This window comes from Symphalangus syndactylus, chromosome 20, assembly GCF_028878055.3.
Source record: "Symphalangus syndactylus isolate Jambi chromosome 20, NHGRI_mSymSyn1-v2.1_pri, whole genome shotgun sequence".
Lineage (NCBI taxonomy): Eukaryota > Metazoa > Chordata > Mammalia > Primates > Hylobatidae > Symphalangus > Symphalangus syndactylus.
In genome coordinates, this window is record NC_072442.2 from 64,894,186 (window position 1) to 64,911,172 (window position 16,987).

General features: G+C 47.5%; 1 pseudogene; it reads right to left on the reverse strand.

Moving 5' to 3' along the window:
• Positions 1–16,987, reverse strand: part of LOC129470472 (pre-mRNA-processing-splicing factor 8-like) — a 35,977-nt pseudogene that overhangs the window by 3,582 nt on the left and 15,408 nt on the right.

A 16,987-nucleotide genomic window follows, 5' to 3' on the forward strand; every position in this document is an offset into this window, starting at 1 on the left:
AGGACGGCGGCACACTGCGTGTGCAGCTTCCCACTGTTCAGCATCCGTAAACCCCACGCTTCCTTGACCAAAACAATGCTCTGGCAGGAAACAATTCTCAGAAATGGAAACCCCAGAAACCCTAGACTACTGGTTCTTAATCAGAGGTGGTATTGTCCGTCACCCTATGGATAGTTTTGGTTGCCACGATGACAGGGAGGGAGACGGGGGGAGGAAGGTGTGTCTGTGCTGGTAGCAGTCTTGGATACTTAGGGTCTCGGATGTTCAAGATTCTTACCATGTATGGACAGTAAAGAAATGCCCTGTTCGAAATGGCAACAGTGAGAAACAATGGCCAAGAGTCAGACTGAAGCCCTAAAACACGGACGCTTCCCATACTATTGGAAGACACTGCCGTATCTCTCTTCTATGAGACTCTGTAAGATAACTTCTTTCCTTGTTTTCAAGACAGGGTCTCGCTCTGTCGCCCAGGCTGGAGTGCAGTGGCATAATCATGGCTCACTGCAGCCTCAAACTCCCGGGCTCAAGCAAGCCTCCTGCCTCAGCCCCCAAGAAGCTGGGACTACAGGCGTGTACCACCACACCTGTTTTAAATTTTTTTTTGGTAGAGATGGGGTCAGTCTCTTTTGGTGATCAGGCTGGTTTCAACTCCTGCCTCGTGCAATCCTCCCACCTTGGCCTCCCAAAGCGCTGGTATTACTAGCATGAGCACTCAAGCCTGGCTAAGACAAGATAATTTCTTGAGAAACTTCTTTATTTTTTTGGAGACAGAGTCTCACTCTTGTCACCTAGGCTGGAGTGCAGTGGCGCGATCTCGGCTCACCGCAACCGTTGCCCACAACGTTCAAGCAATTCTCCTGCCTCAGCCTCCTGAGTAGCTGGGATTACAAGTGAGCACAACTGCACCCGGCTAATTTTTGTATTTTTAGTAGAGACGGGGTTTCACCATGTTGGCCAGGATGGTTTCAAACTCCTGACCTCAAATGATCTACCCACCTTGGCCTCCCAAAGTGCTGGGATTACAGGTGTGAACCACCACACCTGGCCTTCTTGAGAAACTTCTAAGCCTAAGTGCTTCCAAACCCCAGAAAACCATATATAGACCTCCTGTCTGTCTCCCCACCAGCACTGCTCACTTGTTTTTCTTGCCGTAGTCAGCCAAGATCAGATCCTTGAGCTGCACCTCGACCTTGATCCATTCTTCGTCAGTCAGAGTGGGCCAGATGTGGTGTGGTTCTGTAATAGTAGTCTTGTCTGGCTTCAGGATCACTTTTGCCCTATCATTGTTCACATGTAGGGCACGCAGAATCAGGATGAGACGGGAGAAGGCCTGGGAAAAGATTTGGAAGAGTGGGGTAGGTCAGCTGCTTGAGGCTCTCCCGCTTTAATCCTAATCTTTCATGAAACCCAAGATTTTTTTTTTTTTTTTTTTTTTTTTTGAGATGGAGTCTCGCTCTGTCGCCCAGGCTGGAGTAGAGTGGCATGATCTTGGCTCACTGCAAGCTCCGCCTCCCGGGTTCACACCATTCTCCTGCCTCAGCCTCCCGAATAGCTGCGATTACAGGCGCCCGCCACCACACCCGGCTAATTTTTTGTATTTTTAATAGAGATGGGGTTTCACCGTGTTAGCCAGGATGGTCTCCATCTCCTGATCTCATGATCCGCTGCCTCGGCCTCCCAAAGTGCTGGGATTACAGGTGTGAGCCACTGTGCCCGGCCTTTTTTTTTTTTTTTGAGACAGTCTCACTCTGTCGCCCAGGCTGGAGTGCAGTGGTGCCATCTCGGCTCACTGCAACCTCTGCCTCCTGGGTTCCAGTGATTCTGGTGCCTCAGCCTCCCGAGTAGCTGGGACTACAGGTGCGTCCCACCACACTCAGCTAATTTTGTTGTATTTTTAGTAGAGATGGGGTCTCATCATGTTGGCCAGCCTGATCTGGAACTCCTGACCTCAGGTGATTCACCCACCTCAGCCTCCCAAATTGCTGGGATTACAGGGGTGAGCCACTGTGCCCGGCCCCAAGAGTTGATTTTTAACTTTAAGGTCTTAAACTCTCATGAAAGTCAACAGAGTTCTCACCCAATCTATAGGCTAAAAATGTGAAAATGGCAAAAACCTAAGACATAGGATCTTCTCCTAACCCTAAACCTACTCCTCCTCCAGCGGTCTTCTCTTCCCGAGGTTCATACCGTGTAAGATGAAATAGTCTTGAGCCAGTCATCATAGAGGTTGAAGAGAACCATCTGGGGCTCAGTGGCTTTAAGGATGAGATCCCCAAACTTTTCCACCTTGAGACACGCCTGGAAAGGGAGTTGGAGCTCCGATCCTTTGATGACAATATTGGGGAAGTCCAGTAAGTGCACCTAAGACAAGATCAAGTCCAAGATGAGAAACAGCCTAAAAGTCTCAAGGTATCTTTTCTCCTACCCCCCCAACCCTCTTACCTCCAGTGGGTCCAGCATGCCCTTCCTGGTGACAATGATCTGCTTGGGCTGCTCCTCCACAGGCAGAGATCGGATCAGGGCGGCCACCTCCTCAGCTGTCTTCCACTTAGCCAACTTAAAAGCAAGAGAAGAAAATGGAAATTTAGTCTCTACCCTCCCAGATCAACTAGAACAGAATATCCTAGTTTTGAAATAATCCAACTATGTTTCTACTGAACATTAAATGTTAGGCACTTAGAAGGTAGAAAGAGTATCAAATGGCCTTGTCCAATGACCAGGCTGACAGCCCCTTTCAACAAGACAATACCACAAGCTGACACAAGAGTATGTGCTAAACTATATACTGTTTTACAGAGTTCAGGAACAAAAGAAATTAAGGCTACCAGGATCAGAAAAAAGCTGCACAAAAAAATGTGTCTTAAGGAGGGACTGTGTTTAAGAGCAAAGAGGGGAGTTCATTCTAGAAAGAAAAATATAAGCAAAACACAGATATGGAGATGAGCAACAGGGGTTTGGGTTACTAAGATCCTGGACTGAATGTAAGATGAAACATGCTACAAATGTAAAGGAAGAGAAACTGGCTGGACAGATACAGCCCAGCCAGATGTTGAATGTCTAGGAAGCTAAAGAAGAGTTAATTCAGCAAGAGTTCTGAGGTAGAGATTTGGTCAAAGTGGATGTTTCAAGAATATGCGTTGCTGGGCCAGACGCGGTGGCTCAAGCCTGTAATCCCAGCACTTTGGGAGGCTGAAGCGGGTGGATCATGAGGTCAGGAGATCAAGACCATCCTGGCCAACATGGTGAAACCCCGTCTCTACTAAAAATACAAAAAATTAGGCTGGGCGCGGTGGCTCACGCCTGTAATCTCAGCATTTTGGGAGGCCGAGGCGGGTGGATCACGAGGTCAGGAGATCGAGACCATCCTGGCTAACATAGTGAAACCCCATCTCTACTAAAAATACAAAAAACTTATCCAGGCATAGTAGCGGGTGCCTGTAGTCCCAGCTACTCGGGAGGCTGAGGCAGGAGAATGGCGTGAACCCAGGAGGCGGAGCTTGCAGTGAGCAGAGATGGCGCCACTGCACTCCAGCCTGGGCGACAGCGAGACTCCGTCTCAGAAAAAAAAAAAAAAAAAAAAAAAAAAAAACAGATAAATAAATAAAAATAAAAATACAAAAAATTTAGCCGGGCGTGGTGGCGGGCACCTGTAGTCCCAGCTACTTGGGAGGCTGAGGCAGGAGAATGGCGTGAACCCGGGAGGCAGAGCTTGCAATGAGCTGAGATCAGGCCACTGCACTCCAGCCTGGGCAACAGAGCAAGACTCCGTCTCAAAAAAAAAAAAAAAAAAAAAAGAGAGAGTATGCGTTGCTGGCCAGACGCGGTGGCTCACACCTGTAATCCCAGCACTTTGGGAGGCCGAGGCGGGCAGATCACGAGGTCAGGAGATCGAGACCATCCTGGCTAACACGTTGAAACCCCGTCTCTACTAAAAAATAAAAAAAAAAATTAGCCGGGTGTGGTGGCGGGCGCCTGTAGTCCCAGCTACTCGGGAGGCTAAGGCAGGAGAATGGCGTGAACCCTGGAGGCGGAGCTTGCAGTCAACTGAGATTGCACCACTGTGCTCCGGCCTGGGCGACAGAGTGAGACTCCTGCTCAAAAAAAAAGAATATGCGTTGCCTTTGGAAAAATGATTTTTGATAGCCCTGTTCAAGGTTAGAAATTCAGGAAACAGACCAGCTGGAAGGGAACAAAGCACCTCATATACTCTTAGACCTCCCACAGAATACTTCCCAAGGAATTCAGGGGATAAGTTCAAATGAGATGTTCTTAGCCTTTCATCTAACAAACCAGTAAATATTACCAAGTCCACCCCAAGAATAAGAGGCAACATGGTTCTATGGCCTCTTCATCTTTAAACCTGCTCACCTGCCCCAAACGCTTCTGTCCCGCCCACACGGATGTGTGGATTATCTTGAGGAACAGCTGCCCTGTGCGTGGGTTGAAGATGAAGATGGCTCCATTGATGGGCTTGGTTGTCAAGTTCCCTTCAAAGGTCTAGAGAAGGACCGCATTTGTTAGCATGGCCTACACATCACCATCCTGTCTTCTTCCCAGCATGTGTACACACTTAGCCCATTAACTCTCCCACAGCCATGTACAGAGTCCCGCACCCATACACTGCTGCTAACACTCACCTTGTGAATGGTCACTCTGTAGACGTTGGTGTCATCCACAAACCAGATAATCTGGTTGGAGAAGAGCTCCCCATAGTTCTGAGAAGACAAATAAGGCTCAGTGGGCTCAGATGAATAGAGCTGTAGCCCCTTGCGGATCCGTTCACGTAACACATACAGGGCAGGGTTTGCCTTCATGATCTTGGCCATGGCCTGCTGTATGAGAGGCTTGCTGCCTGGGAACCAGTTTCCATAGGCACTGTGAGGATAAAACGGTCAAGAAAAGTTAAGACCAGGCTGACAGCCCCAGACAAGACAAACTGCCAACTCTACAGAGGAAGAAAGACTGTTGGCCAGGCTGACAACACTCTGCTCATGTGTACATACAGGCTGGAGAAGAGAATCAGTGACCCACAGGAGGAATGGGCCACTTCCTGTCACTTAGGTAAAGTAAAAAAGTATGACTACATTAAAGTATGGAGCTAATGGAAAATACATGGGTTATTTTTTATTATTATTATTTTTTTCTTTGAGATGGAGTCTAGCTCTGTCGCCCAGGCTGGAGCGCAGTGGTGCCATCTCGGTTCACTGCAAGCTCCGCCTCCCAGGTTCAAGTAATTCTCCCACCTCAGCCTTCTGAGTAGCTGGGACTACAGGCGCGGACCACCACGCCCAGCTAATTTTTTGTATTTTAGTAGAGCTAGGGTTTCACCATGTTGCCCAAACTGGTCTCAAACTCCTGAGCTCAGGCAATCTGCTCACCTCGGCCTCCCAAAGTGCTGGGATTACAGGTGTGAGCCACTGCGCCTGGCCTGAAAATACACGGTCCTGAGCCTCAACTCACCTGTGCAAGTTATAGGCCAGGTCAATGGCGATGAGTACACCTGTGGGTGAAGGGTAGATACTCATGTTGTCCGTGGTGTAGTCCAGGAACTTGGCCCGGGCATAGCGCTCAATGTCGTGGGAATCATAGTCCCCCCAGCGCAACTGGATGTCAATCCAGTATTTCTGGGTAGTGGTGCTGTCCATCACATCCCTGAGGATGAAGAGGGTTCAAGCTTCTAGGAAACCATGGGCATAACCAATGTCCCCAGAACCAGAACCACTTAAATCCCAAAACCATCCCACCCACTCCACCAACTTGTTGCAGATCAGCAAGACCTCAGGGAATCAGCAGATCTGACTAAGGGTGTTGATAGGCTCCAGGGGTAGCACTGGCTCCAAGTTTGAAACAAAGGCAGACAGGGACAATTCCTAAAGTTGTAGGGCTAGAAGAACAGGAAAACGAAAGTGTCCTGGCTGCCTAGGGCTGGGTCCTGAGGCACTTACTTGGAGTCAGCCAGCAATGAGGGCCGGGAGACATTCCACTTATAGGAGGCAAAGAGCAGGATATCTGCACAGGAAGAGTTCATCTTATATGACTTTCGGGGATGGATTGTCTCCTTTTGTACTGTCTCAATTTCCAGTGCATCGAGTTCCTGGTCAAACACCTGAAGGAAAAGATGGAGAGATTAAGACTTGTTAAGGAAACCCAATTAAAATCAGAGTTTGTACAATAAGATAATGAGGCAACAGGGGTCTCATCGTCAGAGCTTCCAGGGTGGATTTCCCATGTGCAAAAGAGCAAGCTTAGCTGACTCTGTACAGCACCCTCTCCTCGCGATTCCACCTGAGCTGACTCTGTACAGCACCTTCTCCCCTCGATTCCTGCCCACGTGAGCTGACTCTTTACAGCACCCTCTCTCCTCGATTCCAGCCCACCTGACATAAGTCCATAACAATGCTCTCATGGATCTTCTGCCACAAGTGAGCTCGGAAGATCTGGATGAGAGAGATCTTCAGCGTGGGGATCTTGCCATGCATGAAGATACCCGTCAGGTCTAGCTGCACCTGAAAGCCTACATATACCTGCCAGGAAAATGACAATGTGACATTAGAGATCAAGAGACTCGGGCGCTCATGACATAACCAAGGCAAGAAGAAGCAACTGTTTTTAGCTTCCCATCTCCAGTGTCAATCACACTCACATTGGCTCGATTGATGGTCGGGGACCACCAGAGGGTGAATCTACGATTGGGAATCTGGTTCAGTCCTGATCGCTGAGCATTAGTTAGCTTCTTCCACTTCATAGATTCCTCAAAGCCACTGGCCTTCTCCCTGGGGAGCAAGAGAAGCAGGTGAGGTGATATCCTGCCATCTTCCAGCACACTGCTGACCTTCTGGATGTGAATGTCTGGGAAACACCACAGGAAATCACAGAGGCACACAAGAGATGAGCTCAAAGGGTTGTGATAGGTCCCTCTAAGAGGGGAGAATCCTCACCAGAAAAGCCCCTCCCAGGTAGGGAAGTAAGTGCCCTTGAAGAGTGTGTGTTCCAGAATGCCTTCCACACCACCCAGGGCCTGGATCATGTCTGTACGGTAGTTGTTCAGGTTCCAGAGCTTCCCATCATGCCGCTGGTGTGTCCACCAGAACGGATTCTGCTTCAAAACCTAGATGGCAAGGCAGGCACGGTCAAGCTTCTGGGTGCCTACTGCCCCAAGTTTCTGGGATAGCCATGGATTGTCCTGACTCAGGGAAAATCTCCTCCCCCTCTACATACCTGATACTGCTTAAAGTCAGTTCTGACACGCCAGCCCTTATCATAAGCCAGTGTGTGCCGGTCCTTCTGGAAGAGGGTATTGATTCGAGGAATGCCACGATCCCATGAATCTTCTAGGTCTTCTAAAGTCAGGCGTCTTCCAAAAAAAGAAAGATTCAAGTCAAAACGCGATCTCACATGAGGAGCTCAGCACTCCTTCCTGGCCAAAAATAATTAGGGTCAGTAGAACCAGCCTTCTCACCTCCATACAACTATGGCATGCTCTGACCCTGAACTCCACACAGTTCAAAGGCCACCACCTGCCCCTGCCCCAGGGTTGGCATGCCCTCCTAGGTGCCCACCTGTTCTGAGCAATGGCCTCTTGCCTCTTGAGTGCGTACTCAGCCCAGACCCGCTGAGAATCAATGAACTCGCTCTCCCATGGCTGTATGTAGCGGTACAAGTTGGGAATGAGCTGGTCTTCTTCATGGCTCATTCCTGAACGAAAGTGTGTGATACCTACATCTGTCTGTTTGGATCACCTGTTTGGGGGTACAACCGAGATTAGAGAAAAGATAAAGCCTAAAACTAAAGAAATACCCACTTCCTTTAGGGCTTGAGCAATAGGATTTAGAAATACGTTTAACCGGGCTGTACCTGAGGTCGGACTGGGGGATGAGCACATGGCCCATTGAGAGCATGCCGAGTCCACCCAGCTCCTTAGGGGTGTAGAACACAACCGGGGGGAACCGACTTGGCATCTTGGAGTTGAGTCCAATCTTGATACGTGTCTGGATCTTGTTCTCACACTTTACCAGTAAGTCCAAGAGCTCTTGGGTGTTCACCACAGCCTCCCGAAAGTATGTCATAAGGCCAATGAGAGCTGTATTCCACTTATTCACAATCTAAAGATAGTAGAAAAAAAAGTAAATTACAGATGAGCCAGGGGCGGGGAGGGTGGAGACTACTTGATCCAGTTAGTTTTATCCCTACTAGTCAAGAAAGATTTGAATTCAACATCATTAGTCACTAGGGAAATAGCAAAACCACAATGAGGCTGGGCACGGTGGCTCATGCCTATAATCCCAGCACTTTGGGAGGCCAAGGTGGGAGGACTGCTTGAGCCCAGGAGTTGGAGACCAGCCTGGCCAACATGGCAAAACTCTGTTTCTACTAAAAATACAAGAATTAGCCAGGTGTGGTGGCAGATGCCTGTAATCCCAGCTACTCAGGAGGCTGAGGCAGGATAATCGCTTGAACTCGGGAGGTGGAGGCTGCAGTGAGCTGAGATCTTGCCACTGTACTCCAGCCTGGCAACAGAGTGAGACTCCATCTCAGGAAAAAAAAAAAAAAAAAAAAAAAAAAAAAAAAAAAGAAAATGGTTCCCCTGGGCCAGGCGTGGTGGCTCACACCTGTCATCCCAGCACTTTGGGAGGCCGAGGTGGGTGGATCACCTGAGGTCAGGAGTTCAAGACCAGCCTGGCCAACATGAAACCGTCTCTACTAAAAATACAAAAATTGAACCCAGGAGGCAGAGGATGCAGTGAGCTGAGATCGCACCACTGCACTCCAGCCTGGGAGACAGAGTGAGACTCTGTCTCAAAAAAAAAAAAAAAAAAAAAAGAAAAAGAAAAAGCACACCAGATGGAGCTATACAAACTAGTGAAGAACACCAGGAATAGTAAGTGTGTGGGTAAAATGCAAAAAATATTTTTTCTCATTTTGCAATTTCTACAAAAGATAAAGGCTGTTCAAAGCAAAAAGAGTAACAAAGTATTATAGCACTTATATTACATGTACAATTAAAATGTTATGACAAAACTACTACTAAGAGTGGGAGCGGAACCTCAAGTGTATTATTCTAAGGTTCTTGTACTATACGTGAAGTGATCCGTAGTAGACTAATGGTCACAACAGATCACAGTAAGTGAGGGATGTATACTGTAAACCTTAGAGCAAACAATTAGAAAAAAACCACGTAGCCAAATAAGTGAAAGTGGAGATAAAGTCACAAAACAACTAAATTCAGAAAGCAGGACAAGAGAAAAGCAGAAAAAATAATTTTAAAAAATAATAAGACGGTAGATTTAAACTGAGCTACACTGCCACAGTGATAGTTACATTAACCTTAATTGAGGTATTTAGACCATTTGTAAGGCAAACATTGTCAAACTGGATTTAAATAAAAAGGCCGGGCATGGTGGCTCACACCTGTAATCCTAAGCACTTTGGGAGGCTGAGGCGGGCCTTGGGGTCAGGAGTTTGAAACCAGCCTGGACAGCATGGTGAGACCCCGTCTCTACTAAAAATACAAAAATTAGCTGGGCGTGGTGGCGTGCGCCTGTAGTCTCAGTTTCTTGGGAGGCTGAGGTAGGAGAATTGCTTGAACTCGGGAGGCAGAGGTTGCACTGAGCCAAGATCATGCCACTGCACTCCAGCCTGGGCAACAAAGGGAGAGACTCCATCTCAACAAATAAAAAAAAAGATCCAACCATATGCTGTCTATAGGAAATAAACTTTAGTTACAAAGACACAGATTAACAGTAAAAAGATGGAAAAATACACCCATGCAAACACAAAACAAACCTGGAGTGGCACTACTGATGTAAGACAAAGACTTCAGACCATGGAATGCTATCAGGAATACAGAGGGATATTTGATACGATAAAGTAGTCAACTTGTTCAGAAGACCTAATGATCCTAAATACATTATGTAACTAGTAACAGAATTTCAAAAATGATGGACCTGAAAGACAATAAACTCACAGCTATAGCTGGAGCTTTCTCTCAAGCAAGACAGGGTCTTGCTCTGTTGCCCAGGCTGGAGGGCAATGGCACCATCTCTCTCCACTCATTGCAGCCTCCACCTCCCAGGCTCAAGAAACTCTCCCACCTCAGCCTTCCAAGTAGCTGGGACTACAGGCATGTACCACCACATCCAGCTAATTTTTGTATTTTTTTGTAGAAATGGGGTTTCACTACGTTGCCCAGGCTGGTCTCAAACTCTTGTGCTCAAGCAATCCACTAGCCTCAGCCTCCCAAACTGCTGGGATTACTGGAGAGTTCTAATACTCCTCAGTAATCGATAGAAGTATACAAAAAATATCACTAAGGATATAGAAGACTTGAGCAATGTAACCAATTGACTGGCCCTGATGTTTGTAAAACACTCAACCTAACAACAGCAGAATACAGATTAACAGATATTTTCCAGCACACATGGGACGGGCACCAAGATAGACTGTATGCTAGGACATCAAAAAGTCAGCCTTGGCCGGGCGCGGTGGCTCACGCCTGTAATCCCAGCACTTTGGGAGGCCGAGGCGGGCAGATCACAAGGTCAGGAGATTGAGACCATCCTGGCTAAGACGGTGAAACCCCGTCTCTACTAAAAATACAAAAAAATTAGCCAGGCGAGGTGGCAGGCGCCTGTAGTCCCAGCTACGCGGGAGGCTGAGGCAGGAGAATGGCGTGAACCCCGGGGGGTGGAGCCTGCAGTGAGCCGAGATCGCGCCACTGCACTCCAGCCTGGGTGAAAGAGCGAGACTCCGTCTCAAAAAAAAAAAAAAAAAAAAAAAAAAAAAGTCAGCCTCAGCCAGGTGCAGTAGCTCATGCCCGTAATCCCAACTCTTTGGAAGGCTGAGGCAGGAGGATCACCTGCACCCAGGAGTTTGAGTCCAACCTAGGCAAGAGTGAGACCCCACCTCTAAATTAATTATTTTAAAAAAAATCTTGATACATTTTTTAAAACTAAGATATCACATAGAACATCTTTCCTAATCATAATGGAATCAAAGTAGAAACTAATAAGGGAAACCCCCAAATATGTAAACAGCATAGTTTGAAACAACCTAAGGTGGAATATGAACTCATAAGGGAAATTAGAATATACTTTTAACTAAATAAAAATGAAAACACAACATATTAAAATGTGAGGAATGGGGCCGGGCACGATGGCTCATATCTGTAATCCCAGCACTTTGGGAAGCCAAGGCGGGTAAATCACGAGGTCAGGAGTTCAAGACCAGCCTGGCCAACATGGTGAAACCCTGTCTCTACTAAAAATACAAAAAAAAATTAGCTGGGTGTGGTGGCAGACACCTGTAATCCCAGCTACTTGGGAGGCTGAGGCAGGAGAATCGCTTGAACAGGGTAGGTGGAGGTTGCAGTGAGCCAAGATCCTGCCACTGCACTCTAGCCAGGGTGACAATGTGAGACTCCACCTCAAAAAAAAAAAAAAAAAAAGGGGAGGAATGCAGCTAAAGCAATGCTGAGAGGAAAATTTACAGAAGTGAATAATTCTATTAGAAAAAGAGAAAGGTTGGCCAGGCATGGTGGCTCACACCTGTAATCCCAGCACTCTGGGAGGCTGAGGCGGGTGGATCACGAGGTCAGGAGATCGAGACCATCTCGGCTAACACGGTGAAACCCCGTTTCTACTACAAATACAAAATTTAGCTGGGCGTGGTGGCGGGTGCCTGTACTCCCAGCTACTCAGGAGGCTGAGGCAGGAGAATGACATGAACCCAGGAGGCAGAGGTTGCAGTGAGCCAAGATCGCGCCACTGTACTCCAGCCTGGGCGACAGAGCAAGACTCTGTCTCAAAAAAAAAAAAAAAAAAAAAAAAAAAAAAAAAAAAAAGAGAAAGGTCAGCCGGGCACGGTGGCTCATGCCTGTAATCCCAGCACTTTGGGAGGCCGAGGCAGGTGGATCACGAGGTCAAGAGTTCAAGATCAGCCTGGCCAAGATGGTGAAACCCTGTCTCTACTAAAAATACAAAAAAAAATTAGTCGGGTGCAGTGGCAGGCACCTGTAATCCTAGCTACTCAGGAGGCTGAGGCAGGAGAATCGCTTGAACTCAGAGGGCGGAGGTTGCAGTGCGCCGAGATTGCGCCACTGCACTCCAGCCTGGGCGAGAGAGTGAGACTCCATCTCAAAAAAAAAAAAAAGAAAAAGAAAAAGAAAAAGAAAAAGGTCTAGGCCGGCACGGCGGCTCACACCTGTAATCCCAACACTTTGGGAGGCCAAGGTGAACGGATCAGGAGGTGATCAGGAGATCGAGACCATCCTGGCAAACACGGTGAAACCGTGTCTCTAGTAAAAATACAAAAAAAAAAAAATTAGCCGGGTGTGGTGGCGGGCACCTGTAGTCCCAGCTACTCGGGAGCTGAGGCAGAAGAATGGCATGAACCCGGGAGATGGAGCTTGCAGTGAGCAGAGATCGCGCCACTGTACTTCAACCTGAGTGACAGGGCGAGACTCCGTCTCAAAAAAAAAAAAAAAAAAAAAAAGAGAAAGGTCTAAAATTGATAATCTAACCTTTTACCTTAACAAACTAGCAAAGGGATGGCTATGATAAGAGAAGAAATCAATGCAACAAGGCCAGGTGTGGTGGCTCACACCTACAGTCCCAGCACTTTGGGAGCCCAGGGGGTGGATTACCTGAGCTCAGGAATTCAAGACCAGCCTGGGCAACATGGCGAAACTGTCTGTATCCAAACTACAAAGAAAAATCAGCCAGGCATGGTGGCATGTGCCTGTGGTCCCAGCTACTTGGGAGGCTAAGGTGGGAGGGTCTCCTGAGCCTGGGAGGCAGAGGTTACAGTGAGCTGAGATTGCGACACTGCACACCAACCTGGGTCACAGAGACCCCATCTCAAAAAGAAAAAAAAAATCAACGCAACAAAAAAGAGAAAAACCATAAAAATTAATGAAACCAAAGCTGTTTCTTTGAAAAGCTCAATAAGACAAGATAGCAAACCACAAAATACCAAATGATATAGTCAAGACTTTAAGGCAAAAAATGTCTTCTGAACAATGATTGAGGTGAAAGAGTGCGTTGGCTGGAGTTACGATAGTAACCTGCCTTGAGCAAATAGTATTCAGACGAGCAAGGAGAAAAGACTGCAGGTGAGATAACAGCTCAAACCCTACTATGAAAGCTAGACTGAGCATCTCGCATGTCCACAGGATGGGACAACCAGGCAGATCTACAGAAAGGAGGGGGGCTGGGTGTGGTGGCTTATGCCTGTAATCATAGCACTTTGCGAGGCCGAGGCAGGCGGATCATGGGGTCAGGAGTACAAAAATTAGCCGGGCATGGTGTCAGGCACCTGTAATCCCAGCTACTGAGGAGGCTGAGGCAGGAGAATTACTTAAACCCGGGAGGCGGAGGTTGCAGTGAGCTGAAATTGTGCCACTGCACTCCAGCCTGGGCAACAGAGCAAGACTCCGTCTCAAAAAAAAAAAAAAAAAAAAAAACGAGAGCCAGGGGCCACGATGAGCTAGATATTGGGGTAAAGGCAAGTGGACAATTCCCATTAGGTTTAGTAAATTCTCTGACTGCACTTGGAATGGCTGATGTGTGTAACGGAACACAGTATTTCTGTCGTAGTTAACAGTGCTCTATCCCTGAAGGGGAGGAAGCATAAATTCCTGAGGAGCCCAGTGTTCCTTTACTAAATAGCAGAAATTCCTGGGAGATAAGGGGAGGCAGGAAGGAAAATAATATTTACTCAGGTCTACATGTACTAGGTAACATGGTTAAGAAATTTAAATATATTATACCTCTTATGTCTTCATAAAAAAACAAGTTATAGAACTTGCCCATGACACAGCTTTTTTTTGTTTTTTTTTTGAGATGGAGTCTCACTTTGTCACCCAGGCTGGAGTGCAGTGGCGCAATCTCAGCTCACTGCAACCTCCACCTCCGGGGCTCAAGTGATTCTCCTGCTTCAGCCTCCAGAGTAGCTGGGACTACAGACATGCACCACCACGCCTGGTTAATTTTTGTATTTTTAGTAGAGATGGGATTTCACCATATTGGCCAGGCTGGTCTTGAACTCCTGACCTCGTGATCCACCTACCTCGGCCTCCCAAAGTGCTGTGATTACAGGCATGAGCCACCGCACCCGGCCTATTTATTTATTTTTAAATATAAACAGGATCTTGCTATGTTGCCTAAGTTGGTCTCGAATTCCTGGGCTCAAGTAGTCCTCCCACCTCGGCTTCCAAAAGTGCTGGGATTGCAGGCATAAGCCACCGTGCCCAGCTTTATCAAGCAATTTATCAAGTAATATGGCTTACTAAATACCCCGTTTCATTTAATTCTCACAAAAGCCGTCTGAGCTAGATCATATCAGTATCCCTATTTTACAGATGAGGGAATTGAGGCCCAGCATGGGCAATTTTCCCAAGATCCCAACTAGTAATATGACAAAGGTATGATGTGAACCCCATCTGACTCCAGAGCCTGTGCTTCTAACCAGTAGAGTCAACTGCATCCTAACCCTCTCAGACACTCCTCCACTCCTCAGCCTCTAACTTCTTATATCCAGTTCTCTGATGCCTACAATTCTTTCCCAGGCCAATGGCCTCTTCTGCTCTCTCTTCTCTCCCCTCTTCCAGGATCTCAATGGGGTCCAGCATTCTTTTTTTTTTTTTGAGACAGAATCTCGCTCTGTCACCCAGGCTGGAATGCAGTGTTGCAATCTCGGTTCACTGCAAGCTCTGCCTCCCAGGTTCCTGCCATTCTCCAGCCTCAGCCTCCCGAGTAGCTGGGACCACAGGCGTCCGCCACCACGCCTGGCTAATTTTTTGTATTTTTAGTAGAGATGGGGTTTCACCGTGTTAGCCAGGATGGTCTCGATCTCCTGAACTCGTGATCCACCCGCCTCGGCCTCCCAAAGTGCTGGGATGACAGGTATGAACCACCGCGCCCGGCTGGGTCCAGCACTCTTGATTCCCTTGCATCCAATCCCTTACCACTCCACAACTGTCTTCTAACAGAGCTCAATTCCTTAATCACCAGTGTAATCTATCCACCTTCTCCATCCCTGTCACTGAGTAGCTGGGTGATTCTGGGAAAAATAAATGCTCAGAGTTGTCTTCCCAAAACCCACCTGAGCTCTCAACACACCTTCCAATCCCTCTCACTTTCTTCAGCAATCATCATCATACCCTAATACCATCAAATTCACTACGTACAACTCTTTCCCCTAACTCCAGCCCAAGCAAAGCTGAAAATCTCAAAATCCTGTTATAGCTTCCCACTAACCTCATCTATATCCACATCTTTCCAGACCTCTTTCCTGTTAGGGTCAAAGGATTTTTCCTCTGCTTGCTCTTTATTCTATCCCTAGTGAGACCCTCTGCACCTCTGCTCGTCAATTACCTACTTTTCTTTTCTTTGAGATGGAGTCTTGCTCTGTCACCGAGGCTGGAGTGAAGTGGCACGATCTCGGCTCACTGCAACCTCCACCTCCCGGGTTCAAGCAATTCTCCTGCCTCAGCCTCCCGAGTAGCTGAGATTACAGACACCCGCCACCGCGCCTGGCTAATTTTTTTATTTTTAGTAGAGACGGGCTTTCACCATGTTGGCCAGGCTGGTCTCGAACTCCTGACTTGGTGATTTGCCCACCTTGGCATCCCAAAGTGCTGGGATTACAGGCGTGAGCCACTGCGTCCGGCCAATTCCACACTTTTCTATTGTACACTGAACTGCTACTGGGCTCCTTAATTAAAATATACTCGAGTCACTGTCATTCAAAAACACCTGCACTGACTTACAGCTCCCTCTAGGTGGCATCTGATGTCCTTCCTTCTCTTCAACTGGCAAACAGATTGTCCTTCCTGTCTCCACTCACTTACTTCCCATGAAGCCTCACTCACTGCCATCTGGCTTCCACCCCTACTATTTCTGTAACAGCTCCTGCTAAGGTCACCAATGACGTCCTAACTGCCAAATCCAATGGATACTTTTCAGTCCTTATCTAACCGAAATGCTCTTAGGCAACTGACACCGCTAAGCATCCACCCCAATTCTGGACACGTGTTCCTGAAAGCCTTGGTTCCAAGACCCAGCACTCTCCCACAGGTTCTGGCCACACTTAATCTTGGTATTCCCCACAGTTCCAAATTCGTCCCTCTCCTCTTCTCACTCTACATTGTCCCTGGGTGATGTCACTCATTCTTGAGCTCTTGACCTTTTGTGGACAGGCTCCTAAATCTACATCTTTAATCCAGACCTGTTCTCCATGCTTCTTCAGATTGGCACTCACCTAAGAACCTCTAAGTTATCCCTGACTGCTCTTACCTTTCTAGTTTCATTTCTCTTCCTTGAATGTCACACTCATACTTTTTAAATCGAATCTAACAGATCATCAATTACAGAGGCACCACTAAGGGAGCAGAAGGAATCGGGAATCTACGCATGTGTATATATGTACTTAAATATGTATCTTGGAACTGAAGAAATATGGTATAAATAAATACCTGGGGAAATCTCCACCTGAATGTTCTCAGGAATTTCAAACTTTATATATCCTAAACTAGATTTCTTTATCTTCCGTCCTAAACCTGCTCTTGTTCATGTAGTCTTCCAGTTGGTGGCACTAACATCCACCTAGTCACCCACGCCAAAATCTGCACATCTTTTTTTTTTTTTTGAGACGGAGTCTCGCTCTGTTGCCCAAGGCTGGAGTGCAGTGACGTGATCTCGGCTCACTGCAAGCTCCACCCCCTGGGTCCACGCCATTCTCCTGCCTCAGCCTCCCGGGTAGCTGGGAATATAGGCGCCCGCCACTACGCCCAGCTAATTTTTTGTATATTTAGTAGAGACGGGGTTTCACCATGTTAGCCAGGATGGTCTCGATCTCCTGACCTTGTGATCCACCCGCCTTGGCCTCCCAAAGTGCTGGGATTACAGGCGTGAGCCACCGCACCCGGCCTGCACATCATTTTTGACTTTTCTTTGAGCATCCCAGGACCACAAAGTTCTGCTGATTTTAT